Genomic DNA, 13468 nt, shown 5'->3' on the forward strand with positions numbered 1-13468 from the left:
TTGGCTCATAATCAATTTTGTCTAGAATCACCCCATACATCTTTTTGGCCATGAAAGTGGATGTGATGTTACGGTGAGTTTGCGCAACAACAGTTAATCTATATGTATGTGGTGTAACAATTAAACACTCCCAGTGTGTCTTGTACTTGCCCTTGTAGGCATGTACTCGCCATGTACAATCGCCATTGACACACTTCACCTCATATTCTTTGCTGCTAGACTTCACAACTCTGAATTCCTTCCTCAACGATATAGCCCAAAACTTCATAGCATCTTTCCCAGCTTCAATGCTAGGATACTTTGCCCCCTGCACAACCTCATTCTCTCTGTATTCGTACTCATTACTCATAATATCCTGTATCACTGGATTTCCAAAACTCTTGTCTCGCCATTCACCTAGTAACGGGTAGTCCTCATCGTCTGATAAGTCCCCACATTCTTCCATCATTCAAGCCTCTTGGTCTTCATTCTGTACAGCTTCCACTATTCCAGGTATCCGCTCCCCCTCATCAGCTAAACCTTGCGGCTCAGGTTGAATGACATGCACGTTCTGATCTTCTTTTTCTCCTACCTGATCAGCCATACCTTGCGGCTCAGGTTCTGTGACATGCATGTTTTAATCTTTATTTTCTTGTTCCACTGCTTGGTTCATATGAGATGATGTACTTGTTGACCCTTCACCGAAATGGGCTGCCTTCTGGTGAATCTGAATTAGCATTGCAAGAGGCCACCTGCGGTCAAGAGCTGCTTGCATGTAACTCCGCCATTTTTTGGTGTTTGCTATAAGCATCAACTCCCAGAAATTCCCTTCAGTTCCCCAATTCGTCACAGTCTGAACGGTTAGGAAATGAGTCTTTGGATTCACATTGAATATCTCGTGAAGCCATTTGCATATGGAACCAAAACTCCTGTCTAAGGGTTTATCTATTCCGCACTCTCTTCATTCAAAAGCTGATAGATCTACTCCGTACGCATCATGAGAAATATATCCGTCACCATAATGAACTTGAAAACGAAGCTTTCTCGACATATCTAGACACACAATCATGATATTAAATTGATTGCTAATCTACTGTTTCAACAAAAATAAATACAACATAATCTATTAGTAAAGCGTAGAAGAATTTTAGTTACCTGCAGTCGCCGGCTCGAAAATCCAGCAGGGCTTCGCCTCTCCCTCTCCCTCCCTCTTTTTTCTTGGTTTCTGGAATTTTAGTGATGCAAATGAGGGGTGCGGGGACCAGCCAACCCTTATATAAGGGTGGGAGATCTGGTCGCCCTGCAGCCGGGCGGGGCCGGCCGCCCCGCTGCCGGGCGACCGGCCCCCAGGGACCTGCGCGCAATTTTCTCCGCGAATTTTTTTTCACAAAAGTCCCTGCCGCCCTGCTGCCGGGCGGCCAGGTCCCGACCGCCCGGCAGCCGGGTGGCCGGGTATATTCCCGTCGAAAATATATTTTTATAAAAAACGAAAATAAAAAATATAAAAATAAAAAACCCGCCAAAATAGCCCACGACCCCCCTTGGCCCACGGCCCACCACTCCTGTCGATCTGCCCCCAAAGCGTGAGTGCCGCTCGCGACCTGCCTGCCTGCCTCGCTTCCATCCCAATTCCCAACCCTAGCGGCACTGCGGCGGTGGTACCTGCACACGCCGGCAGGGGCAGGGGCGCAGGACGCGCAGGAGCCGAGTCGCGCAGCCGCGCACCGCCTGCTCCACTCCCTGCCTCCCTTCTGCGGTTCTGCCTTGCTCGGCGAGCGGCGGCCGTCGAGCCGGCCAGGCGTAGCGCAACTCCGTAGCAGCGCAGGCAGGTGGCTGCATGCAGCGCAGCTCCGTAGCAGCGCAGGCGTCTGCGTCCGGCGACCAGCGAGCGGCGCTGCGTATCAATTGCAGAATTGCTAGGTATGTAGGTGATGGTTCTGTAGATGTAGAAAAGGTTGTTGCAATGCTGGGTATCAATTTCTGAAACTTGATTCCTTATTAATGCCGTTAGTTGTTTTACAATTTTATCCGCCACTGGACGCCAGGAACAAAATAAACAAGGATCTACACTCCGCCTCGCCAATGGACATCTCTGGCCTCCTGTACAGCGACGCCAGCGGCCGGCACGACCGCACAAGCGTCAGACTACCTCGACAGCAAGTTCTTTTTTTGTTGGAACTGATTCATTTTGGTTGGAATCCTTTAGATGAGTTTCTACTGATAAATGTTTAGAGTTTTATTAGGATTTATTGGCTGATGAAGAATCTCTGAAAAAGTGGTATATATGGCAGAGTCACTCTTTTCCAATGTGCATTGACTATATGGTTCATAATGCAGGCTTCGAAAGTCCTGTATATAACTATATATCATCTTATTTTTCTTACTGCTTAGTTTAACTCCCTTCTTGACCAATCAACATCGTGTAGTTCTATTGTTACTAATTTGCTATGAATACTATCTGTGAGATATGTATTGCTGCTTTTAGTCTTATTGTCCCATAATCAGTCTGTGTTGTTTGAAGCTGAACTGATGCCATGTCTGAAAATTTGGTACCCTTTTCTAATGCATATGTTCAGTCAATCTTACATAGGCTATTTTGTAACTTAATTATCCTATGCCGTCACTGATCCAGTCTAAACTTGTTTGATTGTCTCTGCTGCTTGCATTGTTGATAGGCCACTAGGATTTAATTCAAATCTTTTGTTAATTAAGATGTGATGCACAGTTGAACCAAGCTCATATATTATTTCTGCTGCCATTGCATCAGGATCTTATAACCTTTTTGCCCTTGCTACCTCACATTCATACTACTAGTCTACGCTTTGCCTTGAGACTAGCTAACTTTGTTCAACAGCCTTAAGAAACAGGTAATCTTCTTGAATCTTGTTAATATTTCAGTCCCACCTTGCTATTACAACATATCATATTTTGATCAATCATAGACTGCAAGATGACGACTTATTACTATTAAGCTCTAGCATCCTAGTGCATGCTTTAGTTTCAATTATTTCCATCACTTTTAGAGTTTGCTTTGCATTTTTCCCCTTTCAATGAACATGGACTGGAATGAAGAGCAGTCGAAATAGATCCTTCTTTTATTTATAACAGGATTTCAATTCATCAGGTCTTAAGGCCAGGCAACTGTTTTTTATATTCCTATAGCAGATGGATACCTTATTGCTGAATGGAATGTATTTTGAAGATGTACTTCTTTGATGTGTCTTTTTGTATCCTATATTAATTATGGGAGAGGTTTTATCCTACACACATTCTTGTAAGTGTAAACATGTTGTCACTTGTTAACTTATTCGAATCAATTATGGTTTTGCTATCGTTCTGGAAAACTAGCCATGTGTGCTTAATTTAATAGTAAAAATGATTATTTATTTGCTTTCATGTAGTTCCATCAACATCTTTAGTCTCTACCTAGTACTATGCAAGCATTGCCGACTTTAGGTTGTCAGATCATTATTTGGTTGACCACACTGAGGCCTAGAGATGATTTTGTTTACCACTCATTATTTCGTTAACATAGCTATTTGGATTGTGCCTTGCAATTATAGGTGTACGGTCTAGAATAAAGTCGAATATTTTGTTTTCGGCATCATCTAGATTATTCTGGACTCACTAGGTACTAGGACAATACAAGATTACAGCAGCCTTTGAAGTCTATTATTTTATACTATAACTTATGCTTTTAGGACTTTATTACTTTCTCTAATTTAACCAATGTATAGAAAACCCATTTTTATGTACTAAAATGATCATACTTTCTATGAGCTCATGATGGAATCTTCCCCTTACCTGCAGGTGCCACAATCCCAATTTTGCTTATCTTTTGTTGTTTGCTGTACATGGGGATCAAGAGGCAAAGGACTTCATGGAAAAGATAGAAGTAGTTATATATGTCAGATTATGAAGCCACTTTGTTGTACATATATGTTTGTATATGCATTGACTCACTACAAATTATGGAGTGCTAGGAGTTTGTCATATTTATTGATACAATTCGGTGTACGCCAACGATATTGCTGCTAATTGTTTGAATAATGTGATATGGGATGCTTCTCCAAATATAATTCATTAATATAAGCAATTTATTCTCTAATGCTTATATTAATTAAAATGTTTTGGCGGTTACAACCATTGTGTTATTATAGATTAATAGTGTTACTAGGAGCCAGCGTAATTCCGTTCTTATAGATAAAAGAAGTGTTACTAGCATACTACTATCAATGTTGCTATAGCCAAAAAAGTGCTCCTAGTGCATATCCGTCTGTTATTTTTACAGTAACACATCGGCACACATAGGAACACACAAGTGTTACAGAATGGTGTAACACATTTCCAGATGTAGAAGAACACAAAAAATGTGTTACTAAAACTTGGTTGTAACACATATTCTCGGAAACAAGAACACACATATTGTGCTCCAATAGACCTTAATATAGTAACATCGAGATTAGGAACACATATCAATTGTGTTACTGTTGAGCTTAGTAACACTTTCCTTCTATAGTAACACATGTTGGTGTTACTAAATGCATATTCTGTACTAGTGCAATTTGACCTGTAAATTGATAAGAAAATAGCAAACAGTCAAATTCAAGAGTGTATCGGCTGGATTTCCGAATGACTCTCACGCAGTGTATCGGCAAGGCTCTACCGATACAGAAAACGACAGCAGATTGGGTATAAAGAGCGTGTAATAAAGGCGATCTACAAAGAATCGGCAATGAACTGCTGATACTGGTATGCAACTAGACGGCTAGATCTCGAGCCGACACATGCCAGGTAACAGTGTATAAACCCACGAATGTGTGGATCTGGACAAAGCTAAGCTTGTAACCGATCTAATCAGCTTTACAAAGTTTATCGTGATAAACAAGGAGTTTACAGCCGATTAAACAGATTACTAAGCCAGGTAGTTTGTGAATAGATCTAAACGAGAAAACAGAGATGCGCTCGAGATTAAAGCTTAGATAAATTCGGTAAATTTTGAATAGATCTGAACGAAGCCACAACGATGTGCCCGGTGGCTAAAGGTCAGATTTACTTGGTAAATGAAGACTTACCAGCAAACTAAGTTGCTCGAATGTGAGTCGTCCTTGATCAGCTTGAAAGAACTTGCAGAAAAGAAAAAGGGTGGTGAAGTCGCCGACGGAAAAGTAAAGTGCAAGTAGAGTAAATTTGTGTTTGTTGGATGTGTATCAATCTTTACAATAGCCGGGGGTTCATATTTATACCCCACGCTAACACAATTCTAGCCGATTACTGCAAAGCACGATTCAATGCCGATGCCGTCTATTTTAATAAATAAAACACCACCTTCGAAACCGAGGCCGTCTCGAACCAAATCTGTCCATCAATGCCGAGACACCTAATCGGCACTAAATCGTGACCGATCCTTCCTCCCGTAAACCAGCGCCATCTCGCAAATTGATATTTCATTTCCTCATCCTCTTTTGACACATGCTAAAAACAGTGTCAACTCATGCCCCCCAGTTTCGGAGCGAATTATCCTTTTGCTCCGAAATTATCTCTTCAATCACAATTATTTCCTTCAAACGGTTGCCCAGAAAGCGCTCCATGTCGTTCCTCGTATCTAGTGTAAATGGCTCATCATTCCGGAATTCCCATCCTGGGGAGGGGGTCACTTTATAAATACATCAACATACTCTCCCCCCTTTCTTCTTTACCACTTCCGCATCCGGGCCATCTCTTTCTCTGCCCAAGAACTCATCTGCTCCGCCACTTCCGGATCTCTAACTGCGTCTTCCTCAAGCATCGAAAGCTTCCCGAAGGCTCCGCCAATGGCTTCCATCTCCGAGATCCCTCAGGTAAAGTAACTCTCCACTTTTCCTTTGCACCACCATTCCAATCTGCATTTTCCAATTATTTTGATTTCTTTTCTGCTATAATTCTTAGGCCCTTAGGAACTCAATCCTCATCCCTCTGACCGAGCAACCCAGCATGATCAGCCTAGGCCCCATGAGTAACCCAGATCTGACTAGCATAATCAACTTGGAAACTGGCAGAATCCCTCTCAAGGCTTCAAACATGACCTCAGACTTGTCACTTGCCTTTAGATCTTGGCCGAACATCATCCCAGGGTGGAGGAATTGGCTCCGCAGAATAGCAGGCGTTTATCGGGCAGATTGGGAACAATATAACATCAGCTAATGTCTCAATCTGTCTTTATCTGAAATCATCAAGAATGAGCCGATGCTCATATCGGTTTCTTTCTTCTGGTCTGATGCTATTAATGCTTTTCTGTTCGGCCATGGCCCAATGACTCTGACTCTGCTAGATGTCATGATGCTGACTGGCCTGAATATTACTGCCCCTGATCGGTCTTTTGATTTTTTGGACAAAGCTTCTTTCAAAATAGAGACTAGAACCATCGGTGGGTGGAAATGATATATCACCAAGAACATGAAAACTGGTTCTGCATCACTCAGGGAAGACACCGCCTTTCTCAACATGTGGTTAGAAAAATTCATCTTTTGTGACAAAATAGCAGGCCCAATGAACAACACCCTCAAGATGGCCGAAACTCTGGCTAGTGAAAACCCAATCCCTCTCGGCAAACACCTACTTGTATCAGTCTACCATCTGCTTCATCAAGTATCGGCCAAACTCAGGGCCGATCAACCAATCTCCAATCTTGGAGGTCCCTGGTGGTTCATCCAATTGTGGCTGAACATGTATATGCACAAAACTATGGGAATCAAGCTATCAGAGATGTCTTTCCCATCAGAAGAATTCAACGAGGAAGAAAATCCAATCACTCGCCGATGTACCTCCTTCGGCAAAGCAGCCATCATGATTGCCAATGACTTCAATGTCTTTGGCAAAACTGACTTCTTCAAATGCTTCTATAATGGATTTACTGAAGACTCCACTATCTGGTTTGCATACCATGATGACAATAAGAAATATGAGAATCCTTTCAAGCTCAATCTCGACTCCTGGAGAGATGACAAAGAAGCCACGAACATCATGAGAGAAGCGATATCTCCAAGAATCTTGCCTGCTAACTTTACTTCTGGGAAAAGTGCTATTGGCTACGAGTTCTGCTACCCATCAATAGTAGCTAGACAAGTAGAATTTGTCCAAGTACCACCTTTCCCCTACTTTGCCGATAAAGTACAGGCCAGGAACCCAATCGGCAATGCTCTTGCATACAATCGGCTGAAAAATCTGGAACCCATCATTGACATGACACAATTAGCCGATTAGCAAGTAGCACCTCTTACCACCATACCCTTCGCACAATGGTGGTTGAAATGGCAAGAACACCTCTTCTGCAGATCCTTAAAGATCTACTGCATCACCTTGGAAGAAAGCTATCAAGGCACCGACGATGAGGTATATACAAAAATCTCTTTGTTGTATTTCCCATCTTATACCATTTACTTGTGTTCTAACAAATACTTTTAACAGGCTGATGGTTCTCCTCCTCCAACAGTCAGTAGAAGCGGGCAGCCGATTAAATACTCTCCACCAACCAATTATCCCCTTATCCGCTATGATGCTCCATCTCTTGCTGATGTTGCTGCTGGCAGAAAGCGCAAAATAACCAGCACCAAGAGAACAGCCAGAAAACCCAAGGCTCCTCTAGCCATGCTCTAACCATTGCATCGACACCAGATGCTGATGCCCCAACAGATGTTGTCTCTTCTTCTTCGGAAGGTAACAGACAACTTTCATTCTTCTTTCTAATTATAATTTCCATCTTACTGATTATACCATTCGGCATTTGAAACATAGCTGCCGAAGACATAAACGTAGAGGACACTCAAGAGATTACTTCCCAAACATCCCCAACGGTTCAGGTAACTTACTTGTCCATTTACCATTCCTTCAACATTTATCTAATATTTGCATCTTTAAACCAGATTCAATGCCTACCCTCCAAAAGGGCCAGAATAGCTCCTTCACCAGCTCAGGTAATACAGTTATCTTCTCTTCTTAACTCAATCTTGTACCTGACTCAACTTTATTATTTAGCAAACATCAATCGTCGCGTAAGAACCACCAGTCATCCCACAAGATGCTCTCCCTGACTCAGATGCTCCAGCGTTGTTACTTGCGTCTTCCTCTGCACTAGCTACTGATGAAGTCCTTCTGACACAGGTAAGACATTCTTTCATCCTTTCAGAAACCAAAAAGCAATAACTGATTAACATTCCCCCCTTCTTTATCAGGTGCAGGATAGTCCAGACAATAGTCTGTTCTCCTTCCATCTTGAAACAATCAGCGCAGAAGATGAGGCCATATCATCAGCAGAATCAGCTCCATTATCAGAAGAAACTAAGACCAAGCTTCAGGAAATTCTATAATTCTTGAACCAAGATATTGGCCAGCTGGTTTGAGACACAGAGCCAATTCGCATCATCCTAAAGTCTCTGAAAGGTGTCCTTTCCGAATCTCTTGAGGAAGTATTGCATCCTGCTGCTTATATTGAAAGTCACCAGATTTCAGTCCTCAAAGCTCAGAAACGTCTCTCTGATTGGCTTCATCAAGAGCAAACGATCAAACAGAGAGATGATTTGAAAAATCTTGTGGAGACAACTCGTGGAAAGATTACTTCCTTAACTCAGTCCAAAGCAGACATGGAACAATCCAAAAGAGACTTGGAAGTCAAGCGAGAGCGCCTCACCAAAGAACTGGAGCAAGTGAACCAAGAAATCGCCGATGTGGATGATAGACTATCTCAACTTCCATCGGCTCTCCAGCAACTTAAGGTGGAGAAACAAGAACAAGCTCGTCAGACTTACCAACTCCACAAAAGTATCAAAACAATACCAGGCTCTGCCGAAGCTGACAACAAGGAGATCCAAGATGCTGATGACATTCGCCTGCGTGCGATCTTTGTGATCCAAAATGTCCTCGGATCACTGTAAGATGCTGTCTGTTCTGCTGCAGTAGAATTAAAACTTCAACTGATGTACTGCAGATAATGTTAATTCATAACTTTTATCCTCGATAAATACATCTTCTTCTTTGTATGTTTGGATTTTATTGCCCTAAGGTCGATATAAAATTATATCGGCCATCCAGTAACCAATGTTGTCAAAACACCATTGGCTTTCTTTTACATTTTTTGTTCTAAAGGCGACATCCATTATGTCGGCTATACCAATCCCAGCCGATGTTCAAATCATCAGCTTTTACAACGCCACTCAAGACTCATCTGCAGATCCAATTTGCTGACTTGATGACATCTCATAATCGGCAATCTTCAAAAACTCTGTCTCCCATGCTTGACCAGAAAAACAGCTTATCCTTTCATAGCTCTCTTTACAGGCTTCTGCCGATGCAATACTGAATGATGAATCAGCTGCAACAGCTTCGACAACATCGCCATTCCATTGTATAAGACATTGATGCATGGTAGATGGTATACAACAATTGGCATGAATCCAATCTCTTCCCAACAGCAAACTGTATGAACCTTTCCCATTAATAACAAAGAAGGTAGTGGGAAGAGTCTTACTGCCAATGGTCAGATCAACACATAATGCTCCAACTGCTGGAGACACAACTCCCTCAAAGTACTTGAGCATCATGTCTGTCTTAGTTAGATCCTCACTGCCTTTCCCAAGCTTGCGTAACATAGCATACGTCATTATGTTTACCGCCGCTCCTCCATCCACCAACATCTTCGTGATAGGTTTACCATCAACAAATCCCTTCAGAAATAAAGCCTTGAGACGTTTGTGTTTCTCATCTTCTAGCTTCTCAAAAGTAGCCGGCACAGGTTCTAAATTTAGTTGAGCCATAGCTTCTTCCAAATCTTGCTTTTCATCATCGTTATCTGGTGCCATGAACTCACTGGGCAGTATGAAAACCATATTAATGGGCGCAGTCGACGACCCTGAATCTTGTTTATCATCGGCCCTTGGCTTGACACGCCAAACCTCTGACCTGACTCCTCTCCTGGGAGCTTCCTTTCACTCTTCTTCCAGCGCCTCTGTCTGACGTAGCCTCTGAACTCGCCTCTTCTGCGATCTGGTCAAACCCGCTGGACACCACCGAGGCCGATCAATGTTATCATGAACATGCTCTCTTTCTGGATCCTTGCGATGTGGGTACTCATCTGAAACCCGGGCATTAGCAGTCTGCTCAACCCGCTCATCGGCAGAAACTCTTCCTCCTATAGGATCACATAGCATAGTCGTGCCCCCCAGCCGATCATGCACTAAAACCCTGCCCCTCAGCCGATCATGCATAGGGATACGTCTATCATCTCCCCTCTCTTTGATGATCGGCCCTTGAGGCCTCTGGTCGAAATGTGGCTTCTTGTGTGATCGGTCTTCACGGTAGAAACCATTGCACTCTGGACAGTTGTCTACTGTCGGCAGAGTTAAGCCTTCCTCCCAACAGTACACAAAGAAAGGACACCTCCAGTGTCCCTCATGACGTCGTGCAGCTTCCTCTCTGTATTGTCATCTTTCTTGATCACACTGGAACTTGTTCAGAAGCATCCGAGACGTGACCTTTTTCTTTGGTGCCACAGATTCCTCTTTCCTTTGCGGCTCCTTACCCTTGGCTTCATCGGCCGTTATCTGAGCTTTAGGATCAACATCTCCAGAATCCTTGGACGATTGTGATGTTAGCACCTTTGTCTACAGTGCATTTCTCTTCCCTCCAACATCTACCATGTTAGTAGGAATTGGATGTCCATCAATCTTCATCGGCTTTTTGGGTGTCTCAAACTTGAGCCTACCCTATTCTATAGCCGACTGTATCTGCTGACGGAATACTTTGCACTCATTTGTGTCATGAGACGTTGCATTGTGCCATTTGCAGTACTTGATGTTCTTTAACTCTTGATCTGTCGGGATCTTGTGATACGGCTTCAGCTTAATCTGTCCCTCTGATAGCAACAGGTCGAAGATCTTGTCAGCCTTAGTAATGTCGAACCCATACTTCTCGGGCTCTTTGTTGCCAAATGGACATGAGATCTGCTTTTTGTTGTTCTGAACCCACTCAGCCGATCCTACCATCTGGTCATCATTTGAATTGGAGGCATCTAAGCAATCAGCAAAATTAACTTTCTTCTGAAAGTTGCTCCTCTTCTGCTCATACGGTTTGATCTCCCCTATCATCCTGTGAGCCATCTGACTGATGCTGTAGAACTCTTGGGAGGCGTACTTCTCCTTGATGTGCGGCAGGAGTCCTTGGAAAGCAACTTCTATAAGTTGCTGATCAGACAGAACCAAACTAAAGCACCGGTTCTTAACATCCCTGAACCTCTGAATAAAGGCAGCGACCAATTCATCATTCCTTTGCCTTAAGTTGGTCAAATCGGTCAGCTTCATCTCTTCTATGCCAGAGTAGAAGAACTGGTGGAACTGCTTCTCTAGATCGGCCCAGAATTTTATGGAGTTGGCTGGCAACGTCGTAAACCATGTAAAAGCCGATCTAGAGAGAGACATGGAGAACAAATGCACTTTCAATGCATCATTCTGTGCTGCTTCTCCACACTGTATGATGAATCTGTTGATGTGTTCCATTGTGGAGACCTCCCTCTGTCCAGAAAACTTGGTGAAATCTGGAAGCTTGTACTTGTGGGGCAGCGACAACTGATCATACGCAGCTGGATATGGAGTTCTGTATATCAGATTCTGCTGCTTTAGTTTCAAACCAAACTGATCCCTCATCACTTCAGCAATCTTGGACGCCCAGTCAATCTGCTGACTATCAGTCGATGCTGGCTATAGTTTTGGCGAAGCTATTGGCAAAGCTGCCGATGCTGGTTGTGGACTGGGTGTGGTCATCGGCTGAGCAGCCGATGTGGTCCGCGCGACTTGCTGAGTGGCTTGATTGAATGGTGACTGGTAGAGCACCATCTCATTGCTGTGACCATTCTGTGCTGACCTCTGACTAGGTTGTTGCTGTGCCACAGGGGGTATGTTGGGCATATTCACGCGACGCACAAAACCAGTCACAGGATCATGAAACACCCAAGTAACTCCATTGGCATGAGGAAGTCTATTTGCCAGGACCTCCCTAGGAGACTTAGGTTGGATCATCATCGCCAGATTCTACTGTTGAGGTGTAGGCCATGGAGCCGACACATTGTTTGGACTCGCTGGCGATGGAGCTAATGCAGGTGTAACCGACGGCTGTGGAGCCGGTGCGGCGTCTTGAGACTAGGTCGGCTGTGAAGCCGACATATTAACTTGCTGATTCATCGGCTGCGAAGCCGATGAACTTGGCTGCCCTGCTGGAGATGGCATCATGTACTCTGGAGGCATACCAAATCCAGTAGTAGGATTCCAGCCAACTGGGAACCCTGTCATGTAGTTTCCCTGTGCATGCATAGCCATCGGTGTAGAACTGATATACACTGAAGGAAACTGAGTTGGTGCTGCAGTACTAATCAGCTTTGTATCTCCAATATTCCCATCTGCCTGAGCCTGAGGGTCAATTGGTGATGTCTCGTTAGCCGATCCAGTAGGGGAGAAAACCATCTGACTGGCCTGTTGATATGCCGGTCCCACGAAGCCAAGCATTCCCTATCTTGCAACGTCTTGAGCACAACATTGTGAACATAATTGGCCATGATCGGAGCATGACTCAAGAAAGCTTGCCCGATCGCTTGATTCATCATATGGACCATCCTGTCCTCCTTCTGTGACTCATCATAGGGTGGAAGAGTAGGAAAATCATACTTGTTGAATACCTCCCCACTCCTATTGGTGCTAAAGGATAAAAGGCACCGCCGCTCATAATCTTCAATGGCTGCCTTGAATTCTGCCATTTGCTCTTCCTTCAGCTGGTCCTTGTTGATCGGGATCTGGTTCTGTGGGGAAACCTTACCCTTCTCTTTAGTTGACATCTTGATGTTTCTTGTCCCACCAGGCGTGCCAAAAGATGTGTTGACGCGAAACGATCACACACCAAGCCCGAGAGCCTCGTACGCCAAGCTCGGACTGCATTTGATTCAAACCGAGGTGTGCTAGTCAATTTGACCTGTAAATTGACAAGGAAACAGCAAATAATCAAATTCAAGAGTGTATCAGCTGGATTTTCGAATCACTCTCACGCAGCGCATCGGCAAGGCTCTGCCGATACAGAAAACGACAGCAGATCGGGTATAAAGAGCGTGTAATAAAGGCGATCTACAAGGAATCGGCAATAAACTGCCGATACCGGTATGCAACTAGACAGCTAGATCTCGAGCCAACACATGCCAGGTAATAGTGTACAAACCCACGAATGTGTGGATCTGGACAAAGCTAATCTTGTAACCGATCTAATCAGCTTTACAAAGTTTATCGTGATAAACAAGGAGCTTACAACTAATTAAACAGATTACTAAGCCAGGTAGTTTGTGAATAGATCTAAACGAGAAAACAACGATGCGCCCGAGATCAAAGCTTAGATAAATTCGATAAATTTTGAATAGATCTGAACGAAGCCACAGCGATGCGCCCGGAGGCTAGAGCTCAGATTTACTCGGTAAACGAAGACT

General features: G+C 43.7%; 1 long non-coding RNA gene across 2 annotated transcripts; it reads left to right on the forward strand.

Moving 5' to 3' along the window:
• The first annotated feature begins 1554 nt into the window (after positions 1–1554).
• Positions 1555–4072, forward strand: LOC120660084. Of its 2 annotated transcripts, XR_005669337.1 has the most exons (3): positions 1555–1899; positions 2025–2846; positions 3790–4072. It is a non-coding gene; the product is annotated as an uncharacterized LOC120660084 (long non-coding RNA). The 2 variants fall into 2 exon arrangements; XR_005669336.1 differs by lacking the exon at positions 1555–1899 and having other exon boundaries at positions 1992–2846.
• Positions 4073–13468: the final 9396 nt, after the last annotated feature.

The sequence above is a fragment of the Panicum virgatum genome, chromosome 2N, assembly GCF_016808335.1.
Source record: "Panicum virgatum strain AP13 chromosome 2N, P.virgatum_v5, whole genome shotgun sequence".
In the NCBI taxonomy this organism is placed as follows: Eukaryota; Viridiplantae; Streptophyta; class Magnoliopsida; order Poales; family Poaceae; genus Panicum; species Panicum virgatum.